Raw genomic sequence first — 18,227 nt, 5'->3', positions numbered from 1 at the left:
TTGCTTAATGACATTGAGGCAGCTACTGCCCCTTTCAGGATCTCTAAAAGATTGAATCACATTGGTTGTACCTTAAAATCTCCTGTAGATTTTTTAGAACTATTAATGCCTAAGGCATGCCCCTGCATCACCAGTAAATTAGAATTTCTACTGGTAGGATCTGGGCATTGGAATTTTTTGGGAACATACATAAGGGATTCTGTTGTGCAAGCAAGGCTGAGAACCACAGTTCCTCTGACTGCAGGCAGGGAGAGCACCAATGACAGGCGAGAACTGGTCTTGGAATTAAACTCTGAAAACTATAGAGTATAAATGGGAAGGAAGCTTGGAAGGGGACATGCATATGTTGGGCCTACTTGTCAGAGCCATGCCCCAGCATCTTGCTACTGTGCAGATGGCAAATTGAACACCAACCCCTCCTCCAAACTAAAAGTCTCACAAGATCAATGTGTTTAAGGGAAACTGAGATTGCTGTTTCCCATGATACTATTATTCAGACCCTGAAGCTTTTCAGTTTTCCATGAGTGAGGTTGCTTGAGAAATAATACACCACCCAGCAAAATAGCACCCCAAAAGTGCTATTGCTTCATTTTGGCACGAAAATTGTGTTTTCCCTTAGGCCTTGCTTCGTAGGCTGGAGTTGCCATGGGAAGCAAGGCTTTATTGGGATGCCAGAACAAACAGGCTCTGAAACCACCCCAGCATAACTTATAGAGCTGCCTATAAATCAAAGAGAGCCCTAGGGTCAAAGCCACTTAGACACACACACACACACACACACTCTCACATACACATACTCCCTGAACAGTATTACAAAGAAGAAGGTGTGTCAGGGAAATCCAACTAAAATTACTGCACGTAAGTAATAATAACTGAAATTTATGTGTCCCTTTCATCCACAGATCTCAAAAGACATAGAATGTGCTAAGATTACCTGTCTTTTGAAAGTTTTCCAATGTTCTGAGGGATAAAAGAGGAGAGATTTTGCATATAAAATCAAGCAAATGGACCTGGCTATGCGGGTCATCTACCCCATCCTGGTTTCAAGCATAGATCCAAAGAGAACAAGCTATTTTTCTCTTTCTTATGGGCATAGTCAATTCCATACCATTCCAGAATATCATCTTCCGACCAGGGCAGTCTGTTTTCTCTAGCAGATTTTCTAGCAGTGATTATTCCGCTGGGACAGGATTTTAAAGCAATCTCTCCCATCTAACATGCAAATGCTGCTGTGGAACTCTGACTACAATGAAACTACTTATCTTTTCTCCCCATTCTCTACCCAGTGGATTTCATTTTGTATCAAGAATGTTCATTCTCCCACTACCTAGTGAGCTCCTTATACTCTAGGGAAGAGTATTTTACTATTGTGGAAATCTGGCAGTGCCAAAGTAATCTTGCTATTTGCAAAACATTTCTGCACCTACAGCTTATTTCTGATAGTAGTGCTTAAGCCCAAAGAGACCCTGCTCTACTTCCTATAGGAATGAGGTGCAGTGGGCATATCCCCAGCTAAGATCTCAGTTGCTCTATCACTTCTCTCCACTTCTTTCCCTCGGGCAGTTCCTCTTCTTTATTTTAACAATGCTAAATTGGAAGGTATGATTACATTTGGATTCCCACAAGAAATATTTTGGAGAAGAATCCCACTTCCCTATTTATGAAGGATTAGTTTGCTGTTTAAAAGAAAGGACATTTGCAGGAAGAAGATGAGCCCTCAATGTAAAGATGTCTCCAGCTCTGGCAATACCCACCCCAACTTGTAATGCACTACAGACTGAGCCCGGCTTGGAGCTCTGGGATTAGTCCTGACTCTTAGCTCCTGGTTGGTTTAGATCTATTTCAATATCCAGGAGTATTTCTCAAGGGACACTCATTGCCAGCCTAACACTGACATTGTGCCCTTGTGTTAACAAACGATTCAGTCTCCTCCCCCATACTCAGTCACCACCAAAACTTGGGTCTAGTCAGAGTCCTTGTGCCTGAAATTCTTTCTTTGTAACTTGCTTAACATACAATAGTCTCCCATCTTTTGGAGAACTGCCATTTCCCAAATTCAATGTCTTTTAAATGATAGTAGTCAACGGTGGATGGAAAATTGACTTGGAATAATTCTTCTTTATTCTTTTATTCTGGTTTGTGTTTGTTTGTTTTTGTTTGTTTTGTTTTTTGGTGTGTGTGTGCCTGGCTTTTGATTGGATGTTAGTCAATCTGGAGCTGAACTAGCAGGTAAATGCTTAGTACCAGTGTGATTTTTAGTTTTAAACTTTTCACTTCCTCCTCACCTTTTCCATGTGTCTCTTTTCCCTGCTTATTCTAAATCAAAAAACAGAGGCAGCTATGTTGTGGTGACACATGCCTTGTTATAACTCTCAAAAGGAACCGCCATATCTCTGTTTTTCATCCCAGACACCTTGGACTAGTTACCTTACCTCTGTGAGTTCACTTTACTCATGACATTTTTTTATGTGGATCAAATGAGTTGGGGATTCTGTATTTGAGAATGTAGGTTATTTTCTCTTCTTTCTTAGTGTTATGAGAACAGAGTGGTAGTACAACATTTTTGTAAGCACTTCCTTAAAAAAATTAGATTTGGGGAGTTTTTTTGCTGTCAAGTGCTGGTCAGGTTTGTTTTGATTACAGTCACTCAACCACAGTTTTACAATTACTCATATGGTGCAAAGGTTTGGGACCTGCATTTATTTCTCTAATGTGCATTTTTCTCAGGTCTTTGACCCAGCACTTGAGCTAAAACAAAACTTCAAACAAGTCCTAAACTAATGGGAGAGCTTCAAAGACTTCTTGCAGAGTCAATTAGCACCTATAAAATTTATCTCTGTTGTCACTAATGGCTATTAAACTAAAGTGAGGGCTAATGAGGACTGATAACCACCACCTCCTGGGATTGTTGTTATTTAAGTGGAAAATAGCCCTTAACTCTCTACATTGAATATCCAATGTGCAATTGGTTTTAGATTCATTAACTATTGTAGATTTGAGATTCTGTTTACAATTCTTTCAGATAAGGAGTGTTACTGAGAACCTGGAATATGTGTAACTTGGTTTTCGCCTGGCTATTTAAATAATTTGTCATGACTTCTTGATGAAATAAATACTGACTCTGGGATGCACATCAGCTATGAGCTCTGAAGACTTCCAAAAATCAAAAGGGTCCATCAGCACCAGGTGATGAGAAAAACTAAGGTCAAGTCTATGCTCTGCCATCTTGTATCTCTAGAACTTGGACAAGGTAATGGGCCCTTCTGTGCCTCTGTGTTCTCACCTATATGATAGGGCTCATGACAGTATCTACATCTAGGAATTATAGTGGATATAAAGGATGAGAACAAAGTGCTCAGTGCTCACTAGCATCTGGTAACCAAGTGAATGATTTTTTCAATTTTTATCAAAGGCAAATACTATTTAAACTCAATGGTAAACTTTTTTAAATGTTTGAATTACTATTATATTTAAAGGGTCTTTTTTAATTGGGATATATTTCCCAAACTACCATGTCATTATAGGTATATATTTCTTTTTTTTTAATTAATGTATTTATTTATACAAGCACTGAGTACAGTCAGAAGTGCGGGAGGGTGAGAGAATTCACCAGAGACAGAGCAGAGAGCAGAACAGGCAGATTGACGAAATACACTGCTGAGGGGAGCGGCAGGAGGCAGGAGAGGTCTGCGCACCATGTGGGACCCTCACGGGGTGGCCGGGGATGGAACTGGCGCTGCAGAGGCTGCGGTCAGCCTTGCAATCCAGCACTCAACCGCTGCGCCACCCGGGAGGTCCTGTAGGTATATATTTCTATATAAGGAAGACGGAGTGATTCAATATGCAGATTTTGCTTTGTGTCTTATTTATAGCTTCTGATTATAAAATTAGTACATTCTAAATCTGTTTTGGAAGAACCAAAAAATAAATAAATAAATAAAGGAAGAGGGAAAAAAAAAAAAAAACTTCACCGGTATAGAATTACCCAGAGACATCTGTTACTTTGTCACATTCTCCTTTAAATAATTTTTACCATCAGGAGTACTATTGGGGAAAAAAAAAAGAGGTACTTTTTATTTATATAGGTGTTTTTGGTATATATGAAATTTCTGATAAATATAAGAAAAATATTGGTTTTGTGCTCATTATGTTTGGCTCTTTTCATTATCTTTCCCAATTTCTTGATTATTCATATCCCATCAAAGCAGAATTCTTAGCCCTGACTGCAATTTAGAATCACCTGGGAAGTTTTAGAAACATACTTCACCCCTAAACAATTCCAAGAGGAGATGGGCGGGGAACAGTGGGGGGGGTGGGGATATGTATTTTTCAAATATCCCCACGTGATTCTTAACTATAGTCAAGATTATATCTTTCCAGTCTTAAGACAGTAGTCAAACCTCCCCTTGCACTGCTGACCTGCCAAACCAATTGCTTCTTAGCATCAAAATTGGAAGTCTTCAGAATCATAAACCTTGGCTCCTTTGTCGATCCTCTAGATTGTTCTTCCTTCTTTATCACTTTTCTTTGAAGGTCACATTATCACATATAAGTACTTTGTTTTCAATGACTTAAAATACACCAATCTTCGGAAGTTTTTCTTCCTTCACAGCATTTTCTTGGCAAATTCTACACCCTCAAATTCTTATTCCTCATCTAATCTCCTTAATCCTACTTTCCCTTGATTTACAGACAAATTTTATCAAACAAGAAAGTTTGAGAGAAGATGGTGGTGAATTTGGGTCTCAACCCACCACCCACACAACATAAGCCTTTCAGACCATGGCTCGCACATCTTTTCTCCACTCACCATTTCTGTCTTCTCTCTCTCTTTTTGCCCCTTTCATAAAGAAGATGGAAACTTTGTTGATCGAGTATCATGGGACTGTCTCGTGGGGACAAATTTCTGCTTCTGAGAAGAAAAGCAAATGTATTCTCTGCTTAATCTTGTAGACAGGATGAGCCAGATTACAAAAAGAAGGGGAAAAAGAGAAAAGAGAAAGAGAGTATTTATGAAAATTGTCACTGTATAATGAGCTATGGAATTTTTTTTAAGATTTATTTATTGATCCATACATACAAGAGCTGGGGTACAGGCCAGATTAGCTGGAAGGTGAAAGGATTCACCAGACACAAAGCAGCGAACAGAACAGGCAGACTGACGAAATACTCTGCTGGGGGGAGTAGGCGGACAGGAGAGGTCTACTGCACCGTGTGGGATTCTCAGCGGCCGGCTGGGATATAAGCCGTGTTGCAGAGACTGCGGACAGCTTCACAGTGTAACACTCAACCGCCTGCGCCACCAGGGGAGAATCTGGAAATTTTTTTTTTAAAGATTTGATTTATTGGGCCTCCCCTGGTGGCGCAGCGGTTGAGCACTGGGTTGCGAAGCTGCCCTGCAGCCTCTGCAGCGCCGGTTCTATCCCTGCCCGCCGGCGAGGGTGCTACATGGCGCGCAGACCTCTCCTGTGGCCCGCTGCTCCCCTCAGCAGTGTATTTCCTCAGTCTACCTGTTCTGTTCCCCACTCTAGCTCTGGTGAATCCTCTCACCCTCCCGCACTTCTGGACTGTACCCCGGTTCTTGTACAAATAAATAAATCTTTTTAAAAAATTGATTTATTTACACAAGCACTGGGATACAGGCCAGAGGCGCAGGAGGGTGAGAAAATCCACCAGAGACAAAGCAAGTTGCAGAACAGGCAGAAGGGACGAAATACATTGCTGAGGGGAGCAGCGGAAGAGACAGGAGAGGTCTGCCACACCATATGGGAATCTCCCTGTCTGGCCAGGAATCAAACCGGCCCTGCGGAGGCTGCGGACAGCTTCACAGCCTGTGCTCAACCCGCTGCAGCACTGGGGAGGCCCACCTACGGAAATTTTTATTCAAAAGAACATACTGTAAAAATACACTATTTTTCAAGATTTCTCAAGCTGAATTTTGGGTTTTAGTAAATGGTTAGTTGTTTGGGGGCTTGCAGGAATGTGTAGCTGGGCAGAAGTAGTCTTTAGGGTACCCAAACTATAGTCCTGTTCTCCCCAAAACAGTTTTACTGTAAGAGCAGTGATCGCAAGAGTTACCATTTGCTGAGAGCTTAGTGCTGCTCTGTCAACAGGTTGATAAATTGCAAAATGGCACTCTAAAGGAGGATATATTCCATAGAAAAAAAAAAAAAAGTTACTTCTGTCTCCTCTATGTAACATATGTACTCAATCAAGTATCCTAACATGATTCTATTTTCTTCATAATCTGCCCAGCACTGACCTCTAAAAATGCAAAGTCTCAGTGGAAAGGTATGTTCTTCTTCTGAATTCTCACAAGTATTGATCTACAGCTCTCTTTTGACAGAATATAGTTTTTCTTCTGTTTGAGACATTCCATAATCTAATGTCTAATGTTTTATAAACTCTGTTAGACTATGAACTTTAGGATGTGCTTTCAGAGTAATACTTGGCACAGTGCTGGCACATAGTAGGTATTCAGTAAATATTCGTTGAATTAGTGAATGTGTTTATTCCTAGCAGCTCACACTTAGCTTTCTCTTGTTGTCTCTCTTTCCTCTTTTTTTTAAATAAATTTTATTTTTATATTCCCCATACAATTGCAACCCCCTTATTTTGACCCCAATCCCTCCCCTCCCCGCACCCCACCCCCCAGAGAGTGTCTCTGGTTCATAGTTTTTTGTTGATTTTGATTTTCACTTTCTTATAGTTATTCATTTTCCTGGTCCCTTATTTAAGTTTTCTAGAGTCCTAAAAATATGGAATGCTTCACGAATTTGCGTGTCATCCTTGCGCAGGGGCCATGCTAATCTTCTCTGTATCGTTCCAATTTTAGTATATGTGCTGCCAAAGCGAGCACTCTTTCTCTTTCCTCTTAATGAAGATAATAATGGATGAGGTGGAGCTATAGATATTAATAATTTTCCTGATAAAAATTACTATTACTATTTAGTTTGATATTCATATTATTTGATTGAACAACAGTTTTTGCAGTGTTTCTTGAAAGTTTTGAAAACATAACATTGCTCTTAATTTTGACTAACCCATGTTGAAAAAAGAAGTGGATTGGAGGATCATAATAGTAAAGTTCTCAATAATCCCTAAAATAATTATCTGTCAATGTTGAATAAATGAAGAATAAATAAGCAATAGATACAACTTGTTGTTTATTTGGAGAAAAATAGAGTTCCTACTTGTATCTCATTTGAAATTTAGTATTGCTGAGATAAAACTTTAAACAAGAAGCTTCATAATTGATAATCATATTTAAAAATGGTTCTTAATTGACAGAGTCCTTTAATAAATCACTTTGCACTCAAGAATTAATGCTCTGGATGTGGATGGAGAACACAAGGGTATAGAGAGGTTGGGTTTCCTGAGGTTATTCAACAGTTGAATATTAATATTGAAATAAGAAACCAGCATGGGGATACTTGAACAAATACCCACTTGTGACCTTTATTTTTTCATAATGAAGATGAAAACTTTGTTACCTGAAAAAATGTTGAACAAGAACATGTTGAACAACAAAAAAAAAAAGTTGAAAAATGGAAAATTCACCATTACATTATTATACTATGATTGATACCTTTAAAAAATTGGTACATTCCCCTCCCAACTATATTTTTTCCAAACAGATACATTATATTTGTACAAACTCTAATCATAGTTGTTTGCAATATCAGGATTATTAAAAAAATTGCCATTTTTTATTTCACTTTTCTAGTATGTATTGTTTTCTATACCAGTACACATCATTAGAAAACACGATTTTTAAATGCTGTGTTGTATTTGAATGTTAAGATATATCATAAAATTATTTTCCTCGTTGTTGATTATTTAGGTTGTTCCAATTTACTTTTTAATTTCTGTCATTAATGATACTTTAGTGAATATCTGAGTACACAGATTTCGATGCACATCTCTGTTTACTTTCTTAAGTTTGAATTCTAGATGTGAAAAACAACTATATCCTTTCTTTTAATTTGTAACTTACAAGTTACCTTGTAAGGAAGCATATGATTCCTTACCAGCACTGAGATTCAAAGCATGATATTATGGAAAGAATTATGATCCGGGAGCCAAAGAAACAGCCTTCTAACCCCTAGGTCACTTCAGTTCACAGGAGGTAGCAGGAAGACCTGAGCTACCTCACAAAAAGTGTATGATTCTCTGTGTTATTCAGCTAGGATGAATTTGACTATCAAGTTTTGAAGTTAATCATCTGCAAGGTCTTGTTAAATATAAATGTCTAGACCCTCCTCCAAGAATGCATTTATTCAGAAGAGCTGACTGGAGTCTAAGAATCATTGCATTTCCAACAATTCCCAGCTATCACTGATATTCCTAGCTTGGGAACAACTGAACTAGAGAATCTGTTTAGAAGGAGGACTAGGATGGTGGATTTGTAAGAGAAATGTCTTCACTTATTTCAAACAAATATAAGGTATAAAAATGAAAACAAAGTCTTAAACTGGAAAAGAAGAGAGAAAATCATCACCTAATTCTCCTGCCTTGGGGCCTCCAGTTGAGTTCCTTCTCCATGAGACCACATCCCAGAGAGGAAGTAGTTACCTTTCAATGTTCTAGGCCAAATGTAGTTTTATACCCATCTCTTTGTTCCCTGGAAAATAATTGAAATGATATAGAATGTTAAAAATTAATTTACCAATAACAAAGACCAATTAAAAGAGAACAAAGGATAAGAAGTAGAGATGTAACAGGTTGGTGTCCATCTCCCTGCCCTGTAAAAGAGATAATAGTTACATAGTGTGGATACATTTCAATTTTTTTAATGATTTATTTATTTATGCATACAAGAGCTGGGGTACAGGCCAGAGGTATGGGGGGTGGTGGTGAGAGGATTCACCAGAGACAGCAGGGAGCAGAACAGGCAGATTGACTGAAATGCACTGCTGAGGGGTGCAGCAGGTGAGACAGTAGAGGTCTGCTGTGCCATGTGGGTAGCAACCTGGCCGGCTCAGGAATTGAACTCATATTGATGTGGCTGTGGACAGCTTCTTAGGTTGTGTCTTAATCCCTTGTGCCACCAGAGAGACCCCTACATTCCAATTCTAATAATTTAAAGGGCTCTGAAAAATAAATTATAACCCTGAAACATTGCATACCCAATCTCCCAAGATGATTGTAATATACTAGAGGATCCTGGGCCACTTCTTCAACCTCTTGCCTGTCTTCCTTGCTTTCCAGAACCTCATTGCCTATATCTGGCTGTAACTATGCTTCCTTTCCCCTAGCATGTGCTAGCTTCTGGTTGTTTTGTGACTAAAGCTATTTAAAACCAACCTATTTGGTTTAGCTTGAGGATAGACTTCTTTCTCTATTAACCAGAAGGCTTGGTGATTGCCAAGGAGCTGACATAGCCTAAGTCACCAAAACCCAGCTCTTTTCACAATGTATACTTAGATAGGCAAAGAAGAATCACACTTTATTCACAGCACAACCCTAGTGTGTATGTAATGAGGACTATACACCTAAGGTAATTAAGACTGTGGGGGTGGGATCATGGCTGTTGTTCTGTCACTAAGTGAGTATAAAGTTGTGCACAATTAGACTGATTAAAGGAAATTAAAATGTTCAGTCAGTCTTCATATACTCAGTGGGTTTTAATTAGGGTCTTTGAATCATCATGTGTGACCACAAGGGATGAATCTAGGACTCATGCATGTATATTATAGGGCAAAAATGGGAGAAACACTGTGTGAGCATTTGTTTTATACTGTGATGAATGTAACATGTATTTTCTTCTTTTTTTTTTTAAGATTTATTTTATTTATACAAGAACCGGGATACAGGCCAGATGCACGGCAGGGTGAGAGGACTCACCAGAGACAGAGCGGGGAACAGAACAGGCATACTGACGAAATACGCTGCTGAGGGGAGCAGCGTGTGAGACAGGATTGGTCTGCTCACCCTGTGGGTTGCTCTGAGGCCAGCAGAGATTGAACTGGCACTGCAGAGGCCGCGGACAGATTCACAGTGCTGCGCCAGGAGGGAGGCCAATAACATGTATTTTCTGAGAGACAGTTATCTAAAAATAGAGTAGATTGCTTTCAAAGATAATGGTTTGCCTGATACTGGAGATATTCTAACCAAATTCATCTTCAAATTCTGCTTTTTCCAGTAAGCCTTCTCCCCATTACTAGACTCATAATTTGATCTTAAATCAATTATTTTTTTCTGTAACTTGTCATTCTACTTCTACTCTTGCCTCCTACTAACCAGTGTGATTAGAATAGTAATTTTTTTAAAAGGTGAACTACAACATACCTCTGCTTAAAACATTTCAATGATTTTTAATACACTAGTGTTAAAAAACAAACTTGTTAATGTGTTGTACATGGCCTTGCTTATTTCCAACTCTCTGTTTTATTTCTTCTACTCTTTTTCACAATCATCACACTCCTGAACTTAGGTATTCTTCCTCTTTGAATAGACCATGCTATGCCTTTGCCTGGGTCTTGTCTGATGTTGGCGATGCTTTCCCCTCAGTGCAATGTTAGTTCCATTTCATCATTCAGATTGCCAGCAAAGTATTTTCATCCCAGAAACTCATTCCAACCACCTGTTAGTAAATATTAAAGTCCCTATTGAATTTTCTTTATTGCCACTTTATTTTTTATTTAGTTATTACGTTTTATTTTTTTCTCATAAGAATATATTTTCCACAACAGCAGAGTTTTGTTTATTTAATTCATAACTGAATCCCTAGCACCTGAAGTCATGTGTGGATAGAAGGAAGGAAGTAATGAAGGAGGTGTGGGGAGAAAGGAAGGTAGGAAGGAAGGAGAGTTAAAAGCCTTTAAACATTTCATTAACCAGTACATATTTTATCAATTTAAAGTTTTAAATTTTCATGTGAGTTTTAAAGAACAATAAACTGACATAATCTCTTTGTCCCATCTCCTCTAATTGAATTGTCTTATCCAATCAATGGTTTATTTTATTTCTTCATGTGCACAGCTGTGTGATATTCCAAGAGCTACTTAGAATTCCACTTTAGAGTTATATTTAATGAATCCCATATTAAAACACTGTTTTAGAGATTGGAGAATTGAAAATCTGTGTGGGGGACTTGCCCAAGGTCATGTGGCAGAAATGAGAAAAGTTCTTTCCACTGCATCATCCTGGAATTTGTTAAACACTCCAACCAGACTTACACCTTTCCTCTAAAGAAAGTAAGAGCAACTTCAGAGTCCTTATTTTTAAACCTGCATTAAATGGAAACCTTTGGAAGAGCAGGTGGTGGTAATGCTATGAATTTGGCTCAGCAAGGGAACACTGAGGTCATGATATTTTTCACATTTGGTAACTACAAAAATATAGGGATGATGTAAACTTCCTAAGACTTGTTGCCAGCCTAGTGATACTGGTAACTCTGGGCAGGAGGGTGTGTCATTGGTCAGGGCAGGCACATGGATGGCCAATGAGCTCTCACTAGTCAAGGGAGATGCTCGGGTAATACTTTCAGAAGACTGTCTTGGATTCACATCCTGCTTACAGTAACACTAGCAAGGCTGCTTAAATATCCTGTTAGATACATGACAAAAATATCCAATGATGTGAAGAAGTTATTGAGACCAAATAGTACCTACTTTATAGAGCTGAAAGATTTAATAAATTGATATTTTAATGTGCCTTGCACACTTTGGCACTTAGTAAGTGCACAATAAATGTCACTTTTTAAAATTAAAAGGCAGATTGAAATGAGAGTTATGTAGAATGCTGTTTTCCTGAGTTAAATTGTACTACTCTCTACTCAGCTTATCCTGACCCATCTTAAAGTAACCCACCCTCAAAGAAAGACTCACATGTGGGCCTCCCTGGTGGCACAGGTGGTTGAGCGCAGCACTGTGAAGCTGTCTGCAGCCTCTGCAGTGCCGGTTCGATCCCCACCAGCCGCAGAGCTACCCACATGGCAAGGCAGACCTCTCCTGTGTCGCCCGCTGTTCCCCTCAGCAGTGTGTTTCTGTCTGTCTGCCTGTTCTGTTCCCCGCTCTCTGTCTCTCTAGTGAATCCTCTCACCCTTCCACACATCTGGCTTATTCCCCGGTTCTTGTATAAACATAAATATATCTTTAGGGCACACCTGAAAGGGACATTCATAGTGATCACTTGGTTACAAATGAAGACCCTGAATCAAATATCAAATGAGCAATGAAAAAAAAAAAAAAACAGCAACAATCAGATGGATATTATCCAGGGCAATGACAGAACTGGATTTTGAACCTGCATCTGATTTTTCCCCAGTCCATTGCTTTCTTCTCTGCTTTGTCTAGCAATGTTTACTACACTTTTCATTTGATTCATTATTAAAACATTTTCTACATTAATGTCCCTTGCTTTCTACAGATTGATATTTAGTTCCACCTTTAGACTGGAGGCCAGGAGTAAGTTGTATTCATTCTACCTGTCCTTCTGGAAGATCTACAACCACACTAAATATGTGTCAGCATATAAGGGATCACAAGTAGATCATCTCTAAGGACGCTAAGGTCCAACATTCTGTGATTCTATATTCATGATGGTGTTTCAGCCCAGTTTTCCTGAAATGGTTCCTAAATACACTGATTAAGATGACTAGGGAAATAGGTAAAATCATTAACATCAAAGTGATTTTTAAAATAACCTTAAGCATTTAACTATCAATAATGCAGGATCTGCCTGATATTTTGTCCCCATGCAAAAAAGGATAAATAATACGTTACTGTAAAGTACAGAGGGTTTTAATCTTAAAATTGTTTTAATAATAGTTCTGATGCTAATTATACCTCAAATTTGGTGGAATTAACATTTTCTGTTTGTGGTGTATGATCCCCTGGCTAATTCTATTTGGTAGCACTTAGTTAAAATTTTGTAAATAAGTCCCATGAATTTGTAATCAGAATTAAAACAATCATAATTCAATTTTGCTGACTTTACCTAACAATGTGCCCTTGTAATTTTGTGTGTGTATATTGATATGTACACATCAACTAAAATTTTACTATTAATTTATGTATAAATTACAGAAAGTTTTAGCTCCCTTAGACTGACTTTCAACTGCATTTAATCTTTGAAAGAAAAGCTAACCATTTTACTGCATTTCTATTCAGATGGAGGTGAATAAAATTAATGCTTATCCCTTGCTACTCAGGCACTTATTTCATTCAAAGAGTAAAAAAACAAGAATGCAGTGGTTTAAGAATGTAAAAACGCAACTCTGCTGTTTCACTCACTCTCTGATTCACAGTTCACTTCCCATTTCCTGAGTTCAATTTCTTGATCTGTAAAAGGAGAGCGGAATCTGCTAAACAATTCAACTCCCTCTGTCAATAAGTCAAGGATCTGTCAATAAACACCAAAAGGTTTAAGAGATGGCACAATTAAATTCCTTCTACACTCCCACGTGCCAGTGAATGACTTAGCTGCAAAAAATAGTCATGTTCCTTTCAGTGTGGATTTAGTTTTCTCCAACCCCAAGCAGCTGAACAAATAAGCAGATGTATTTGTGCTACTGCAGAAGAAAATACAAAATTGCCTGTACTTCTCAGTGATTCACTGACAGATAACTTGGAATATCTTTTTTTTTATTCCACATTCTAGTAGTCCCCAAAGCTGCCACTTGGGTCTCTACATGTGCATTTCATTTCTTATATTAACAGATGCATTTCTTATTTCTAGGCCAAGATCAGTATGAAATTCAAATCCTCAGCCTCTCTTACCTGTATCACTACATGAGCCTTCCAGTCTGTACTTAGGTTTCCTCTTCCTTAATCTATTCTCCTGCCTATCCCAATTGATTTCTCCAGAATATAAATCTCACAACAGCCCAAACCTGCTGAAAAGTTGATGACTCCTGATTGCCTTTTGAATAACACCTAAACTAATTAGCTTTGCTTTCACATGCATTGATCCCAACCTATCTTTCCTATTTCAGTGGCCCCCTCCTCTCTCATCCATGCACCTATAGTCCGACTCAAGAAAACATGTCTCTTTAGAAACATAGACTATATAGCATTGTACATTCTCAAGGTTCTGGGTCATTTCACATGCATTATCTCTTTTAATCAAAGAATACACTTCAAGTTAGATATCATTAGTTCAATTTCCAAGAGAGGGTGAATAACTTGCTCCAGTTCCTCAGGTAGCTGGTGAACAAGAGTATATCTCAATGATTTTTCTACTCATCCAAGCTGCCATCCCAGAAGCCTTGTGCTTTCACTTCATGCATGTTCTGTTTTCATTCTGGAATGTTCTATTCATTTCTCCTTGTTTGAAAACCATTTGTTTCTCAGATTCATCTAAAATGTCAAATCTGGGCCTCCCCGGTGGCGCAGCGGTTGAGCGCTGGGTTGTGAAGCTGCCCGCAGCCTCTGCAGTGCCGGTTCCATCCCCTGCTGCTCCGCAGCCACCGGAGGAGGGTCCCGCATGGCGCGCAGACCTCTCCTGCTGCCCGCTGCTCCCCTCAGCAGTGTGCTTCGGTCCTTCTGCCTGCTCTGCTCCCCGCTCTGGCTCTGGTGAATTCTCTCACCCTCCCGCGCTTCTGACTATACCCAGTGCTTGTATAAATAAATAAATAAATAAATAAATAAATAAATAAATAAATCTTAAAAAAAATAAAATAAAATGTCAAATCTTCTGTGAATAGTTCTTATGGTCTTATAATGGAAATACATATTCCCTTCTCTGTGCTCCAGTATTTTGCTTATAGATTTCTATATAACATCATGAATTATAATAGAGATTTGTGTGGATGGCTTTTAATCCTATGAAAATGTCAGCTCCTGGAGGGCAAAGGACAATGTTAAATTCACATTTGGCATTCAGTACAATGTCTGCAACATAGTAGGTGCTCATTAAGTGTCTTTGGGAATGAATAAATGAATTGAATATTTTATTTTCTCTTTCTTATGCTCATTTCTAAATTTACATCTTACAGAGGTATAGCAAAATCAATCATTAAACACTACACAGGATTGAGGTTTGGACCAGAAAGAAAACTTACAAAAGAGCCTAGCACAACTTCAAAAATAACTAATTTGGGCTCAAATGTTATACTACTCATAATGAAACAGATTACTCCTAAAATAAACTGAAACCATTTTCTTGTAATTGATTCCAAAGAACTTTCCTACTGATCCCACAGTTAAAAGTAACAATTTTGTCTAAACTGCTCAAACATTAGTTGGTTTCCAATCTTGAAGCAAAATAAATTTCCAGTTCTTCTGTGAGGATAGGTGGTGATGTTTTCTCACATGAACTCACAGCTAAGCAGAGGCTTGGGTGTGTTCCAGAGAGTGTGCCACATTTTTAGTTTATTACAACAATGACAATTACAAAGATGCAAGCCCATGGTCCATTCTCAGGCTTTTGTGGAAAGCATTACTGCAGTCACGCAACAAGACTTTCCAGATTTAGTCAGACATGCCTATTTACCCAATGAGGGAAGAAAATGTCTCACAATCTAAACATGCCAAGAAGATATCATTTGTACAGAACCTGCTAGCTATTTTAGAGAAGGTAAATAAAGGTGAATCAATGCCAGCAAATTGTTTCACTTCTCTGAGATGGCATTAATGAAAAAGAAAGCTTTCTTTTGGGAGTGCTTATTAAACACACAGGGACCCACACCACTCTCCATCCCCTTAAGAATGTCACCTCCTTTCTTGGCCCTGCCATCATAGCCCAGTAGAGAGAAAACTGCTGCCACCATAAACATCCGGCCTCTGTCTCTCACTTTGGGGCCAAAGTAATACTGCTAAAACAAAAGTTGTGTCATGGTACAAGTTTTTACATGAATCTAAAACACACTCATTGCCTAGAATATTGGAACAAGGCTTTCAAGGTCTACTTCACTTCAAGCTGGAATGCCCTCACACATCCCATAAAACTCTTACAGTTCTGCATTCTTCAAGGTACAGCTCAGTTATCACTTTCTCAAAGAAGCATCCATTTCAATTCAAATGAATCCTTTCTCTGAATAGCTACATCCATGTTTTGTCTGTGCTTTGTATTGAGTTCCTTGCTCAGAAATTGTAATCAACTCCAAGGTTAGACACCATGTGTTAATTATTTTTGTGTTTTGCAAAGCATCAATGAAGAGCTGATCAAGCAAGTTTTTTTTTTTATGTTTACTGAATGAATGAAAATGAAAAGCAAATGATTTTTTTTTTTTTTGTAATTAAACAAAAGAAAGTTAGGCATGGCTGCCTTTTCCTTGGAGAGAAATTCCTGATCTCAAAGTATAATCTCAATAAAGATTCAAGTCAGGTTATGGAGAAATAAAATGAATCCAAATATTTCTTCAGAAGCAATAATACTTGTGTAAAGTCAGCAGGCTAGACTTGTAAAGATTAAACAGAACACAAGAGACTGTGGTGATGGTTCATGGGTGACTTGGTGGGAATTCTATGGGGATTACACCTGAGAGTAAATTTAAAAAAAGATTAAACAAAACAAGGTATGAAGAAAAGATGAACTTCTAGGGTAGAAAAATCATTAAAAGCTGATTGCTGGTTAATGTTTTCCAAAATGGCACTTTGTCTTCCTGTATCTCAGTGTGTCTCTCAATGTCTTTTGGGAACCTAGAATCCTCAGTGTTTCAATTTCAACTGAAAAAAAAAACAAAAACAAAAACACAAAATACAGGTGCAGAGATTAATTTACCCAAGTCCATGGAGCATTAATTGGTGAAAACACAATAGGAAAACATGGGTTTGATATTGTAATTGGACATTAGATTCATATTATAATGCCTTAATATTATAATGCCTTGATTAAGTTACTCTTTCAAATTCCTCTTCTGTGAAATAGTACTATCCATCTGTTTTCTATTTTCTTTTTTTTTTTTTAAAGATTTATTTATTTATTCAAGAACCGGGGTACAGGTCAGAGGTGCGGGAGGGTGAGAGAATTCACCAGAGACAGAGCAGGGAACAGAACAGGCAGACGGACCAAAGACACTGCTGAAGGCAGCAGTGGGCGAGACAGGAGAGATCTGCCGTGCCATGTGGGTTTCTCCCTGGCTGGCCAGGGATCGAACCTGTGCTGCAGGGGCTACTGACAGCTTCACAGTGTGACGCTCAACCCGCTGCGCTGACTGGGGAGGCCCTCCATCTGTTTTCTTTAACCCTCACAGAAATCATTGAAATAGACCTTTATGTTTAGGAAAAGGTTAAAATATGTTGTCGCTTGAAATAATAACATCCTGATTTAGTAAACCCGCATTGTATTTAGTTAATCACCATCAAATTAGTTGCATAACTGTGGCTGTTAAAAAAAGCCATTGATCTCCAGTGAGGTAAAGGAAGTCAGGAATCAAGTCTGTAATATTTCTGTTCTCAATGCAAAGGTATTCAAATATATCTTTATCGGAGTCTTTTACTGTTTTTCTCATTTTATTGTGGCTTTTTAATCAATCTTTACATATAGTCATTTTCTTAATTTGCAATGAAAACATTAAGAAGTAATCTGTCTTTGAGTGTAGTTTTGGCTCTGCATTATTAATAAATTATTATAGTTTCTGTCATTGTTGAATAAATGATTATATAGCTATATGATGTATTATTATACAACACTTAAAACACTTCTGAATGATTTTTATCCAAGCAAACATTTCTAAATGATTTTTTCTCAAACTCTTAACCACTATCTACAATATTAGCCCAACTCTCAATATATTTTTATGCTTAAAATATACTTCAAAGATTCTCATTGGTGCTTATCTCTAAATGGCAGAATTGGAACTGAATTTTTCATTCACATCCCTCTTCTTTTTCAATTTTTAAGATGATAATTTAAAGTTATAATCACTTAAAAAGTCTATTTGATTTTCTACCATTTTCTAAAAGCTGATTTAGATAGCACCTGACAAATATAGAAATTATTTAAATTAAAAAATTAAATTATTTAATTAAAAAAGCACTGCTAACTGTATGTTTTAATCTTAATTTTGGAAAATTTAATTTAAACAGAAAAATATTAGAAATAAAATTCTCCAGTGGGAGATGTAGATTAATTTTTGTTTCTTCAGTCTTTTTCCAGCTTTATATAATGAAATGAAATGGACTTCTTTGAAAAAAAAATGCTATTTGTTTGAAGAAAAGGTGTTACTTGCTATAAAGGTTTACTCTACAAGGATTGACTGATTTATTTAATTTAGGTACATGCCCACATGACTTTTAGGTTGTTCCCTTGCCTCTTTGCTTATACAATCTATTCTATTA

At 37.8% G+C, this 18,227-nt stretch overlaps 1 long non-coding RNA gene and 1 other non-coding gene across 2 annotated transcripts in view; both read right to left on the bottom strand.

Annotated features, from left to right (window-relative positions):
• LOC129146824 (uncharacterized) overlaps nucleotides 1–18,227 on the bottom strand; it is a 152,435-nt gene that overhangs the window by 10,354 nt on the left and 123,854 nt on the right. The window contains exons 4-5 of the long non-coding RNA XR_008554088.1: nucleotides 8,501–8,623; nucleotides 4,811–4,912 (exon numbers count right to left, since the gene is read on the bottom strand). This is a non-coding gene — a long non-coding RNA (uncharacterized LOC129146824). The remainder of the gene's footprint in view (nucleotides 1–4,810; nucleotides 4,913–8,500; nucleotides 8,624–18,227) is intronic.
• Nucleotides 6,753–6,859, bottom strand: LOC119258399 (U6 spliceosomal RNA). Its single transcript, XR_005128242.1, has one exon. It is a non-coding gene; the product is annotated as a U6 spliceosomal RNA (small nuclear RNA).

The sequence above is a fragment of the Talpa occidentalis genome, unplaced genomic scaffold (genome assembly GCF_014898055.3).
Source record: "Talpa occidentalis isolate TD23 unplaced genomic scaffold, MPIMG_talOcc4v2.1 talOcc4.4, whole genome shotgun sequence".
NCBI classification, from domain to species: domain Eukaryota; kingdom Metazoa; phylum Chordata; class Mammalia; order Eulipotyphla; family Talpidae; genus Talpa; species Talpa occidentalis.
Note: the sequence above shows the minus strand (reverse complement) of the source record. Positions and strands in the feature narration are given on the sequence as shown.